Source organism: Ambystoma mexicanum, chromosome 3p (assembly GCF_040938575.1).
Source record: "Ambystoma mexicanum isolate Mex_15411 chromosome 3p, UKY_AmexF1_1, whole genome shotgun sequence".
Classification (NCBI taxonomy): domain Eukaryota; kingdom Metazoa; phylum Chordata; class Amphibia; order Caudata; family Ambystomatidae; genus Ambystoma; species Ambystoma mexicanum.
Window position 1 is genome coordinate 1,172,304,362 of NC_090925.1, and position 12,597 is coordinate 1,172,316,958.

The window sequence follows — 12,597 nt, forward strand, 5'->3', positions numbered from 1 at the left end:
GGGATTTTTTGATTTTTGTCCCGTTGCAAGGGACAACCTCTGGATGTTGTCCTAAAAATGTGCTCAGCCCAGATGAAAGTAGTCACCCTGTATGGAGCACCACTCTGGGGCTTCCAGACTGCCATGGAGTTACAGGTGAAGGAGAATGCATTTTTGAGAAGGCTTTTGGTATACCCAGGAGCAACTTCTTGTATATCTATTCATAGAGAACTGGGAGTGGAATTCTGGGAGGACCATCTGGCCCTGGCACCTATAATGTTTCGGTTTAGGCTGTGGGATAATGAGCATTCTTCTGTATGACACTTTATCATCAAGTCCCTAATGGTCAAGAACAATTGGAGGAAAATCCTGTGGCTCTCATATATTGAGGTAATACTGGCCAGCGGGAATCTCCAGGCCCTTTTTCCACCAGCAAACCTGTTGACCAAAAGCCTAATGAGATCCTACAAAGGGTGCCTATTTGCTATGTTCAAGAGGCAAAGAGATCTCATGAAGCCCGTAACCATTTCAGACAGAGCACATGCAGTGATCAGCCAAGTGGAAGAGATTCAGCCCTATTTAATCTGGGACTCCACTATGAGCGTTAGCCCAGCTGCTCACTCGTGCAAGATTTGACTGTCTAGAATTGAGGGGAAATACAGCGAAATGGTGTGGGTTTCCTAATGAGATGGGTTGCCCAGCATGTGGCACTGCTAGAGAGGACTTGGTACACTTTTTGCTGTTTTGTTCAGGCTACATAAACATCAGAAGGCTTACTATAATGCCGGTGCTTAGGTTGGTGAATATCCGCACCCATAGGACAGCTATATACTTTCTCCTGACAGCAGATTCGGTCCAGACAGCATGGGCTCTATTAACATATCTAAAAAGAACCATGCACAGAAGGAAGGGGCTGTTATCGCAAGTGTAAGGAAAATAGGTGCTCTCCCGAAGAATTAGAAAGCACGGTCCATTGGGAGTATTATGTATGTCTTTCCTCCCCATTCATTATTTTTGTGTATGAATCACAAGTGCAATGGTTTTATGAGCCCTTCACCTTTTGTATGTCCATGTGATTCTAATTTACTATTGTAGCGTTGTGTCTTGATTGGCCTCTAGTACTGGGATTTTGGTTTCGAATGTAACTTAGAGCCTTGTTTTTTAAGCTGTACGGTGCATATATGTGTTGGTTTTATGCCATGCCTTTTTGTATGTTATGTGATTTTATCTAATCATCGGAATTGGATTGATCTCCATTTTTTGGGAAATCTTTTTTATTTGTAATCATGAGCAGTAGTTTTAAACCAATATGTATTGTATAATTCTAAATTGTATGTATTTGATGTATTTTTTCTTTTGATCTGACCAAACATGTTGAAGAAGTAATCTCACTACGCATTGCCCAAAAACATTGTGAGTTCTCACAGCCTGCAATCTTTTATGTAAAAGAAGAAAACTGTCAAAACAGGACAAACTCAATTTGTGATTGATGAACGTCTTTGTGCGATGCGTTGCAAGTGTTTTAAAATATAGAGTGGTGTGCATCTGGCCATGGCTAGTGGTTTGGTAGTGTTCGGCCATGCCCACCAGCCATGGATTAAGGTCATGGCTAGTGGTCTGGTAGCTTTTTAAAGTAGACGGCCGTGCCCACTGACCATGGCCATGCTAGTGGTCTGGAAGTGTTCTAAAAATCTACGGAATAACAGGGACGTTAAGTTGAGCAACACACTGTAACAAAACCTTTGAAATTCAAGGAAAAAAACGGTAGTTGCAGGGACATTCAAGTGATAACCTAATGCAACAAAACCCCTGAAATTCAGCTAAAGCCACATTACCTTTGCGCCCCCTGTTGCACAACCTATGACCACAATGATTACATCACAGATCACATCACTGATGACATTACTAATTATATTACAAATGTATCCTGCATTAAGGATTGCCTTCGGCCATGGTCAGTGTGCATCGCCAGACATATTTTAACAGATTATTGGGTACTAATCATGGCCTTCAGTCATGGACACTGACCACAGTCTTCACCCATGTGCATCATATATTTTAAAACACTAATAGGCTACCAACCACAGATTTTGGCCTTTACCAGTGGATACAGCTTTCAACCATGTCCACTGTATATCATATACACTGATCAGGCACTAGCCATTGACTTTAGAGCAATCCTGGCCAGTGTCCACCATCTTTGGCTGTACCACCCACTATATAGTCTAACATATAAATGGGATACTACCATGGCCATTGACCTTGAGCAGTTTTTACATCTTTGGCCAATATATTTTAGAATAATAAAATGCAATAAGCAATGTCCTTCAGTCGTGCCCACTGTGCATTGTAAAACACTAACCAACCATATGTATGGCCTTTGGCCATGCCCACTGTTTATAATATACACTAACCAGCCACTAGCCATGGGCTTCAACTCAATACTAGCCAGTGGCCACAGACTTTTGTTGTGCTGACTATATATTCTAACATATTTATGGCCACCACCTTTTGCCTTTAGCCATGGCCACTGATTACAGCTTTCAACATAGCCCACTGTATATTTTAAAATAGTGATGGGCTACTAGGCATGGCTGACCACTAGCTATGGCCTTTGGTGCTGGCCAGTGACCCCAGACTTTGTCATGACCAAGACCAAGTACGTGGCGTAATTGTCATTTAGGTAATCAATGTTTTCATGAGCTAACTTATAAATGATGTTATGTTTAATTCCATTATTGATGTAATCAATTATATACAATGTAATTAGTGTTGTCAACAGTGATGGCATCAGTGATGTGATTTGTAATGCCGCCCGTGTTCTCATACAACATGTAATTAGTGAAAGAGGGAAAGAATGGACTGTCACACAGTCCAGGGTGCAGCGGCACTCAGGCAATTATTAATACTGGAGTACAAACTTGCACCAGGCATAGCGGCTGTACAAAAAGTCATTTAGGGAAACATATTAGTGGACAGGAGGGCAGCATAAAACAGAGAAACGTGTTTCACCCTGATATATATATATATATATATATATATATATATTTCAAAAACAAACAGCTTCAAATGGAAACTATTCAAGCGAGCAGCACTCCACGAACAAAAAAGTGTTCCAATGTTCCAAAAAATCACGAAAATCCAACAGAAAATACTGCATCATTGGTTGTGTAAAATATAACAGCCTTTATTTTACATATGCAGCAAATAAAAAAAAAAAGTGATTTCCCAGTGCAAATTTTGCTTAGCCAGACGGCAGCCTGACGCGTTTCACCACTAACCAGTGGCTTGTTCACAGTCACTCATCACCCATAGAGTGCTTGTTTATATAACAGACACTCCCCCCACAATGAAAGACATAAAGAAGGTGACTTATAATCTCAAAAATAATGGCAATTAGCCATCTTGGCTTGGGCTACTGACTCACATTACTGAATGGTATAAGCATATGTTAAAACGTCAAACATAATGTTTTCAGCCATAACAAGACACATACAAATAAAATTGGCCTTTTAAATATTGATACTATTTAAAAATCAGCTCATAGTATATAACACAAACCACAATTATAAGGGCAATACGGAAACATTAAAACTCCCATATTAATAACATGGTGTTGTCTTTCCTATTGGATGCATGGAGGCAGGGGTAATGATACAAATCTACCTAAAATATTCACAGAGCCACGAGGTGGCTGCTTATGCATCTTGCCATGTTTACGGAGTACCTAGAAGCGGGATAACTATCTTCGCTGAATATGTAACGTTCAGTCACAATAAAGTGCATAGTGCTTTTATGTAAACAATGCATTCCTATGATATAATAGATTCATATAGAATAGTACTAAATATTCATGTCGTATTATAAAATGCATAATACAAACTATAGACATCTCTCTAAAATATTCCAATATATATATATATATTTACTGAAAAAAACAATGTTAAAGGAACATTATGGTTAAGTTGCACTAATAAAAATATATCAAATTCGACAACAAAAACATTAGAGGGAAGTTATGGTTAAGTTGCACAAATAAAAAGCTATGAAATTCAAAGAAAAATCTTTGTTAAAGGGATTTTATGGTTAAAAGTAAAACCCCAAAAAACAGAAATTCGCCAGTTATGGTAAGTTAAGTAACCATAACTCGCGCCACCACCGTGCACTGATAAAACAAACACCCAGTACATGAAAGATGACACCACCAAACTTATATCACTATTTTTGTGCTTACATTTGGACACTTTGGAAAAATAACACACAAAACAGATTTGCAAAACCATGCTTTCAGGTCATTGCTCATGCTCCGCACGCAGGGTTTTTGTCATTCAGTACAACACTTCAGGCTGTAGCTGCTAGTAAAATATTTCTTCCCATTCAAATCTAGAGTTCGGCCATGCTTCATGCCCCAATAATCAAATCAGAGTACACGATTATCAAGTAATTGCAGGGCGGTAGAATTAATAGATCTCTGCGCTTCATCTAGTACTTTAAACAGATTACCCTGCTGCTGGTGTATGGGTTCTTTTGTGAAGGTGCCCTTCCTTCTTAAAGTGTTAGGTGTCAAATAGGGGAGTGCACCCTGTTCACCTCAGTCCCAGGTTATTCAACAAGTAACTGTTGTTGTAATGAAGCAGTCTTCAAAACCATTCTTGATGCTATATTTATTGTTAGAATTTAGCTGACCAGTCATTGCTGCAAGGGTGTGGAAATGAATCCAGCATCCAATCCCAATCCCAATATCTTGTCCCACTATGGTTGTAAAGAGGGGTGGGTCATGATTTCAAGTGTGGCCCGGTGTGCAGGTGGGCACCTGGTTTGGTCTGCTTGTAATTTTCTGCTGATTAGCATTGTCTCGGCGTGTATGCAGCGATAGTCATGGCGAATTGTTGATGCAATCCTGTGCAGAACTTCGGGCTGTAGCCACGGACAGAATTTTAGCCACGGGCAGAATTTATTTTCCCATTCACACCTACCCCGTGTTTGAAAAACTTCACCCCAAAGCCAGTCCCTTGTGGCCATGCCTACTTTACCCCGTTGCCAGTCCCTGGTGGTCATGGCCTGTAGCAAGATTATTTGAGTCATGGCCTTTGGCCCATGGCCACAGGGCATGACTCAGACAATCTGACCACTGCCCATGGCCACTGGCTATACCTCAGTCACCAATGGTATATCACTATTGTTTGTACCTACATCATGACACTTTCCAAAAAATAAAACACTGACACATTTGCAAAACCCTGCTTTCAATTCCTTGCCAATGCCCTTTGCACAACTTTCCTGCAAATCCATCCACGTTTTATTTTTTGAAAAGTGTCAAAATGTATGTACATAAAATAGTCATATAACTTTGGTCCCAGTTGACAAAATGCATTCAGACTTTGCAGAAAAATTCAAGGTTCGGCCTATAATCTTTCTAAAATCTTTTGTGCACATTGATCAAACGACAACACAGTTATAACCCATCTAAAAAGATTGAAACCACCCCCTCTAAATGTGCCCCCTCTTCACAGAATCCCACCAAACTTTGCAAAACATTAAAATCTGGGTCTTAAATGTTTTTGCAAACTTGTGTGCAGATTCGTGAAATGGCACCAAATGTATAAACCTTTCAAATATTTTGGGATCCCCCCTCTAATTTTGTCCCCTCTTGGCAAAAAAGCAACATACCTTGTAGAACCATTCAAAATCACGTCTAGAATAATATCACACAATTTAATACAGTTTTATTGTGTGGCTCTAAAGTTATATGCATCCAAAAACTGCTTTTCACCAACTTCGTAATGCAAAAATATGTCTCGATCCCCAGAACATCTGAGATGTTTGCGAATATTGTAGGGAGGTCCCAAACTGTTACAGAACTGTTTTGGCTTTTTATGGCCATATCCCATCCCATCCTCATCACCCCTCACCTCCACAGAGATTGTTTTATTAGTATGACAAGTGCATGTTGTGTTTTTTAATATGTTTTACTGCAATGTTTGCGGACAACGGGTGCTGTCCGGGAATCCGGGAATGCGTTTCCCAAAAATATGACGCTCCTCCTGCTTTTCTCCATCCAATCAGTGGGAGCATCTGATGTCTGCAGACATCATGCCACCCTCTGGGCCAATCGGAGGCCCGTCCGCAGACCGATCAGGGAAGTGAATCCCCAGACCGAACCCAGATATCGCAAATTTTTTAGCCTACTTTTTGACCACTTTAAGAAAAAACTACTGAACAGATTTACATAAAATGTACAAAAGCATGCTTTTGTGACCAGGCTGTCGCTCCTGCCGCAAAGTTGGTGAAAATCCATTCAACAGTTTGGGCTGTAGGCGTGAGAATTTTTCTTTTCATTGCACATATGGAAAATAAACATACATTATGGGACCCCCCATAACGTTGCCGCCACCTGCATGAAACCTCACCAAACTGAATTAATCTGACAGGGCCATATACTTTGTTTGCAAAGTTTTATGCAAATTCGTCCAGGGGGAGCAAAGTTATAAGCCAGCCAAAAAGTGGTCTCCCTATGAGATGAGCAACTTAACCATAACTACACGGCTGCTACCACGGGCCGTGTTTTATATATATATATATATGTTGTGCAAAGTTACCTACTTTATTTATATGTATATATATATATATATATATATATATATATATATATATATATATATATATTCAATGAAAAAACTTTGTTAAGGGGACGTTATGGTTAAGTTGCACTAATAAAAACCTTTGAAATTCACTGAAAAAAATGTGTTAAAGGGACGTTATGGTTATGTTGGACTAATAAAAATCTATGAAATTCAAAGTAAAATCGAAAAACCCCAGAAATACGCCAGTTATGGTAAGCTATGCAACCATAACTCGCGCCACCACCGTGCACAGCTAAAACTAACACCCAGGACATCAAAGATGACATCACGGATGACATCACATATCTCGGCCTCTTGTTTTTGTTTATTGACATATATCGGCCAGGTGGTTTTGTTCACTGGCAGTCAGAATAATAAAATTGAAAAAGGTGCTATATATCTAGACGTTAACCTTGTCATTTGTTCTTTGAGTACTTTCCTTAGCGTTTGGTCTCAGCTCATGGTGCACATACATGGGGAAATGAGCAGACCTCAAACACACAATTCATTTGTCTACATGAAGATAAACTTTGATGTCATTAAAATTTTCTGATGATGCAGTTTCTTTCTTTTTTACTTTAGTTTCCCTGTATGTGCCTCTGACTTGTATGCATTGTGGTTCTTCATATGTATTGTTTGTACTAGTACAAGTGCTGTAAGTCTTGAATTGTTAGCTAGTTATTACATGTTTCACATTAGAGGTTTGGTCCGGGGGGGAAAAGTTATAGGGGGGGTCCCAAAATGTCTTTTTTTCCCATAGACTGAATGAGGAAAAAACTTTGCTCACGCCTACAGCCCAAACCGCTGGACGGATTTTCACCAAATTTGCGGCAGGAGCAGCGGCTTGGTCCCGAAAGCGTGCTTTTGTAAATTTGGTAAAAAATCGTCCCATAGTTTTTTTAAAACGACCAAAAAGTAAGTCACAAAAAATTAGTGATATCTATGTCCGCTCCGCGGACACATTTCCCTGTTCGCTCCGCGGACAGGACACCGATTGATTAATCGGCTTAGGTCATGTCCACAGACATGCGACGTGTTCGCTGATTGGATGGTGAAGAGCGTGAAGTGCGTCAGATTTTTGGAAAAGCCCGCCCTCTTGGATTCGCGTACACCGGCCGCTGTCCGCAGACATCACGGTAAAAACAGATTAAAAAACACAACATTGCACTTGTCAAATTTATCAAATAATCTCTGGGGAGGTGAGGAGTGATGAGGATGGGATGGGATATGGCTGCAAGAAGCAAAAAAACTGGTATTTTTCTGCCACGAAAGTCTGCAAACAGTTCGGATGTACGCAAACAGTCCTGAGAAGTTTGCGAACACCTCAGCATTACAGGGTTGGTGAAATGCAGTTCTTGGATGGCTTATAACTTTGGTGCCACTTAATGGAACTGCATGAAATTGTGCATGTATATTCCTGACCTGATTCTGAGTGAGTATGCAAAGTTTGGTGGGATTCTGTCATGAGGGGGCAAAAGTAGAGGGGGGGTCCCAAAATAATGTAAATGCTTATAAATGAGGTGCCATTTGACAAATCTACACTTAATTTGGTAAACTGATAATATATTTAGATATGAATGTTTTTGTAAAGTTTGAGGGATTTTGTGAAGAGGGGGTTCCAAAATAATGTAAAGGCTTATAAATGAGGTGCCATTTGACGAATCTACACTTCATTTGGCAAACTGATAATAGATCAAGATATACATGTTTTTGTGAAGTTTGGTGGGATTCTCTCAAGAGGGAGCAAAATTAAAGGGAGGGTCCCAAAATATTGTAAAGGCTTATAAATGTGGTGCCATTTGACAAATCTACACAAAGGTTTGCAAAAAGATTATAGATCTGGGTATAAATGTTTTCGTAAAGTCTGAATAGATTTTGTCAAGTGGGGGCTAGGTTATATGACGATTGTATGTGCATCATTTGACAGTTTTGAAACAATAAAACATGGGTGGATTTCCAGCAAACTTGTGTAAGGAGCATTGAGAAGGACCTTAAAGCATGGTTTTGCAAATGTGCCCGTGTTTTATTTTTTGACAAGTGTCATAATGTAGGTACAAAAAATAGTGATATATCTTTGGTGAATGAGGTGTAGCCTCTGGCCATGTGCAGTGGCCAGATTGTCCGGGTCATGGAATAAGGTTATGATCCGGACAATCAAGCTACTGTCCATGACCACGAGGTACAACACATGGGGTTAAAATGGCCATGTCCACCTGGGACTGGCTTTGTGGTAAAGTTATTTGAAATTGGGATAGGTTTGAAAGGGAAGAAAAATGTGCTTGTGGTAATATGGTCATAGGGTTCTCTTTTCGCCTTCTGCAGGCTGCCATGGAAAGCTAAGAGGGGCCCTGGCATTTGTGATGTCATCTTTGATGTCCTGGGTGTTAGTCTTAGCAGTGCACAGTGGTGGCGCGAGTTATGGTTGCTTAGCTTACCATAACTGGCGAATTTCAGGGGTTTTCCGGTTTTACTTGGAACCGTAACATCGCTTTAACAAAGTTTTTTCACTGTCACTGAAAATATATATATATATATATACATATATATATATAATTCAGAGCATAACATTCTTATACAAATCACCAAGTATTCAAAGCAAGGTGTCAAAATTCATCATCATAAAAATTCTGTGAACACTGTATGCATTACGGGAGAATATCTTCTTCAGTAATAAAGCACTTTTATTTTCCCCGAAATTAAAGATACATCTTAAATAATTAGCATATAAGTCTACCTTGAAGCTCAAAATCATTCCAACCAAAATTCAACGTACTAACCTCACATTATATGCACTTCATTATTTGAAGTCCATTTTAGTGATCCAAGAGTCAATATCACTATGACCAGTACACATACTACCTTATGCAGTCAATGCGAGTCATCAAAAAAACAATCACCATGATACATATCGTAACAATGCTGGCTAAGTGTCACCCACTAATAGTTGGTATACAAAAGGGTACCTGGCAGTTTGGGAATTCACACACCTTCTTTTTTTGGTGTAAGTTCTCATTGAAAGTAAGTTGTATGTATTATCTATGTAAAGAAAGGTGTATCAAAAAATCATATTAAACCCGTTGTCATAGTTAGACACTTGCAATCATTTAACATTTTTCCTATAAATGCTATAGAACTCACCTCAATATTAACTTGAAGGGTGATATGGCCCTTTTATCCAAAGTGCATTACATTGATCATGTTTATAAACTATTATCATTAGCCAGTTTAAATTGGTACTCATTTTATCAACCTCGGAAGGATGAAAGGCTGAGTTGACCCTGCCAGGATTCGAATATGCAACCTGCAGATCACACTCAGATTGCAGCAGCGCTTAACCCGCCTAGCTATCTTACCAGCTTTCAATTTGTCTCACGCGGTAAAATTCACTAGAACACTATTCGAGAGTGACAAAGAGCAAGCACTTGAGAGCGTGCTCCAAAACAGGGGGAAAGGCTACCTCGTCTGACCAGTGCTGTGTCTTCCGGTCCAGCGAGATCATACATGAACAATATGGGGAGAACCATCGGATGTGCCATATTGAGTGTATCAAATACCACTGTGAGGAAACTTAAGCAAAGGTAAAAAGGGGCACGAATAATTATAAAGATATTAAAGGAAAGTATAAAACCCAAAAGGGAGTGACAAAGAAGGAAAAATACAGAAATATGACAGGCAACGTACCCAAAGTGACATCACCGCAGGAAAAAAAATAACATAATGGTCAGAATAAAACTAATTCAGGTTTCCATAGTATTATCCGGAGGGAGTAGCTGAAAGCAAAAGAAAAGATAATAGAGAAACCCTTCCAATTTAGAAGAAAACAGTTGAAATCAAAGTCCAAATTCATCCCATGGGGACTCAAAGAAGATAAAGTACTGAGGTTAATATTCTGGATCATTGCTCCCCATTGATATTGATCCACTCACAGTAGGACAGGGGCTCGGATTCCTGCCTCTGAGCATTTAAAGATATTCTAACACGTACCACAAGTAAGATGCACAATCTAAGATACTGCAAACAAGCAGATTAACATGAATGCTGGTCATGACCCAACAAGGGCACTTCATGATGAAGTGGCTTACACTGCATATGGGCTGTGGGATTAACCCTGTATGTCCTGAAGAAATAGTCTTTGCAGTCTAATAACTGTGATGATATTCCTCCTGATGTTTAGTGGCCACCACAGTGAAACACGGCAAATGACTGCATCACCTTCGACGTGATTCCCCAGGGCAGCAATAAGCTTCGGATCCCTGAGGGACTGAGGTCTCGGTCCACCTCTAGGTTCACAGATGTAATCATATATTCCAAAAAGGACCCCACCGTTGCAGCCCACCACCCTTTCCCGCGACCCCACTGTTCCTCTCCACTTCTCGATTGTCACAAAAGACCAACCTTTTATTATTATTGTTATTCTGAGGATATTTACAGGGTGTGGATTTAGCTTTGGGAAGCAATGGAGCACTCTACAATCTCAGGGGGCGAAGAACAACGTTAGGGAGCAGAGAAACAAGGACGTGGGTATCCAACAACAGGGGGGAGGGCGATTGTGAGCAATGGATCTACAAGAAACCAGGGGAGGAAAAAGTAGGGATCAGATCACCTAGTCTCAGGTTTTGGGGAGTGCACAGTGTAGGGTCCTCATTGTTCGGGTGGAGCCATTCCTTGAACTGAAGGGTCTTGAGCTCCTTGCTGAAATGTATAAGTGGGGGGGCGAGTCGGATGTTGATGGGGAGGAGGTTCCAGGGTCTTGGAGATAGACAGAAAGGTCTGTCTTCAGTTTTTTTCCTTCCTGCACCAGCGGAGTTCAAGTCTGCACACCTCATTACTTCTGATGGATCGTAGGCCTATTAAGGCATTAGTAACCCATTGGGTTATCCCTTGAGACTTTCTGTAACGTCATTTCCTGAAAGAGCTTATATTGTGTGGTTGGCTTCTCATCCCCTTTCACTCATTCACTCATCACCTAATGCATGAATTCTGCATTCTGACTATGAGAGCGCGCAATCAAGCTCGCAAATGCACATTAATGTCCAGCATCACCCAAACCACCCACACATACATCTTCTGCGCGGGTATTACTCTAGGATCCCGAAGAAAACATATTTTTAACCACCCGTTTTATACATATTATTTAAGCCCAAATACCCTGGCCTCAGTTTCCTGGATATATCCCACATTTTAAACACACAATGTAATACGATCTATTATGAGTTTCAAAGTGTTCCTTCCTCCTCGATGTTAGCCGCTTGGAATTAAGTGTTGAAGGAATATTGGGTTCACACTCGCGCGAGATGTCCCATTAGGGGTACGGGAAGCACAGGGGTGGGTGAGGGCTGACTCTGCGCAGAACGGTAGCCCTGTGCCTGCGCCTATCAAGTCCCCGGCGGCATTAAAGGCACCAGTCACCTGACAGCTTCGTTTATAAATCACAGCTGACCCCGAGCGTTCTGATGGACTTTATTATGTAAGTAGCGACTTAATTAAGCACGGAGATTTTCTTAAGTATTGTAAATCAGACGTAACACCATAACATATGGATGCCTTACAGCTGCCTGCGAGTGTTCGTGTAACGCGTCGTTAACGTAAAGGATGAAAGGCTGGATTCCTACTCTAGGAATTAGTCATATGTGTAAACCTTCATGTAAAGAACTTGTAATAGCTATCTGCTTCATATTTTTTGAACGACGTCATTAAATTACCTTTAATTGAATGCGTCGTGAAACAAATTTCAACAACGACAAAAAAATGACTGTCGAGGCCCTCTTCCATGCAATAAGGAGTTGTATTAAAATAGACGGTAGAATGATTTTAAAGGTTGAACTTTCTTAGACTTTAACCTATACAACCATTTTGGTTATCAACCTGCTGGATGGTGGAAAGCCCTACTCGCAGGAACCCCAGATGCCAACTTAGTCCCTGCAGTATGCCTCATCAACCCTCCCCCCACTCCCAAACTCAAGGAGCGGCACTGGCAACTCTTTCAATCCCGCAT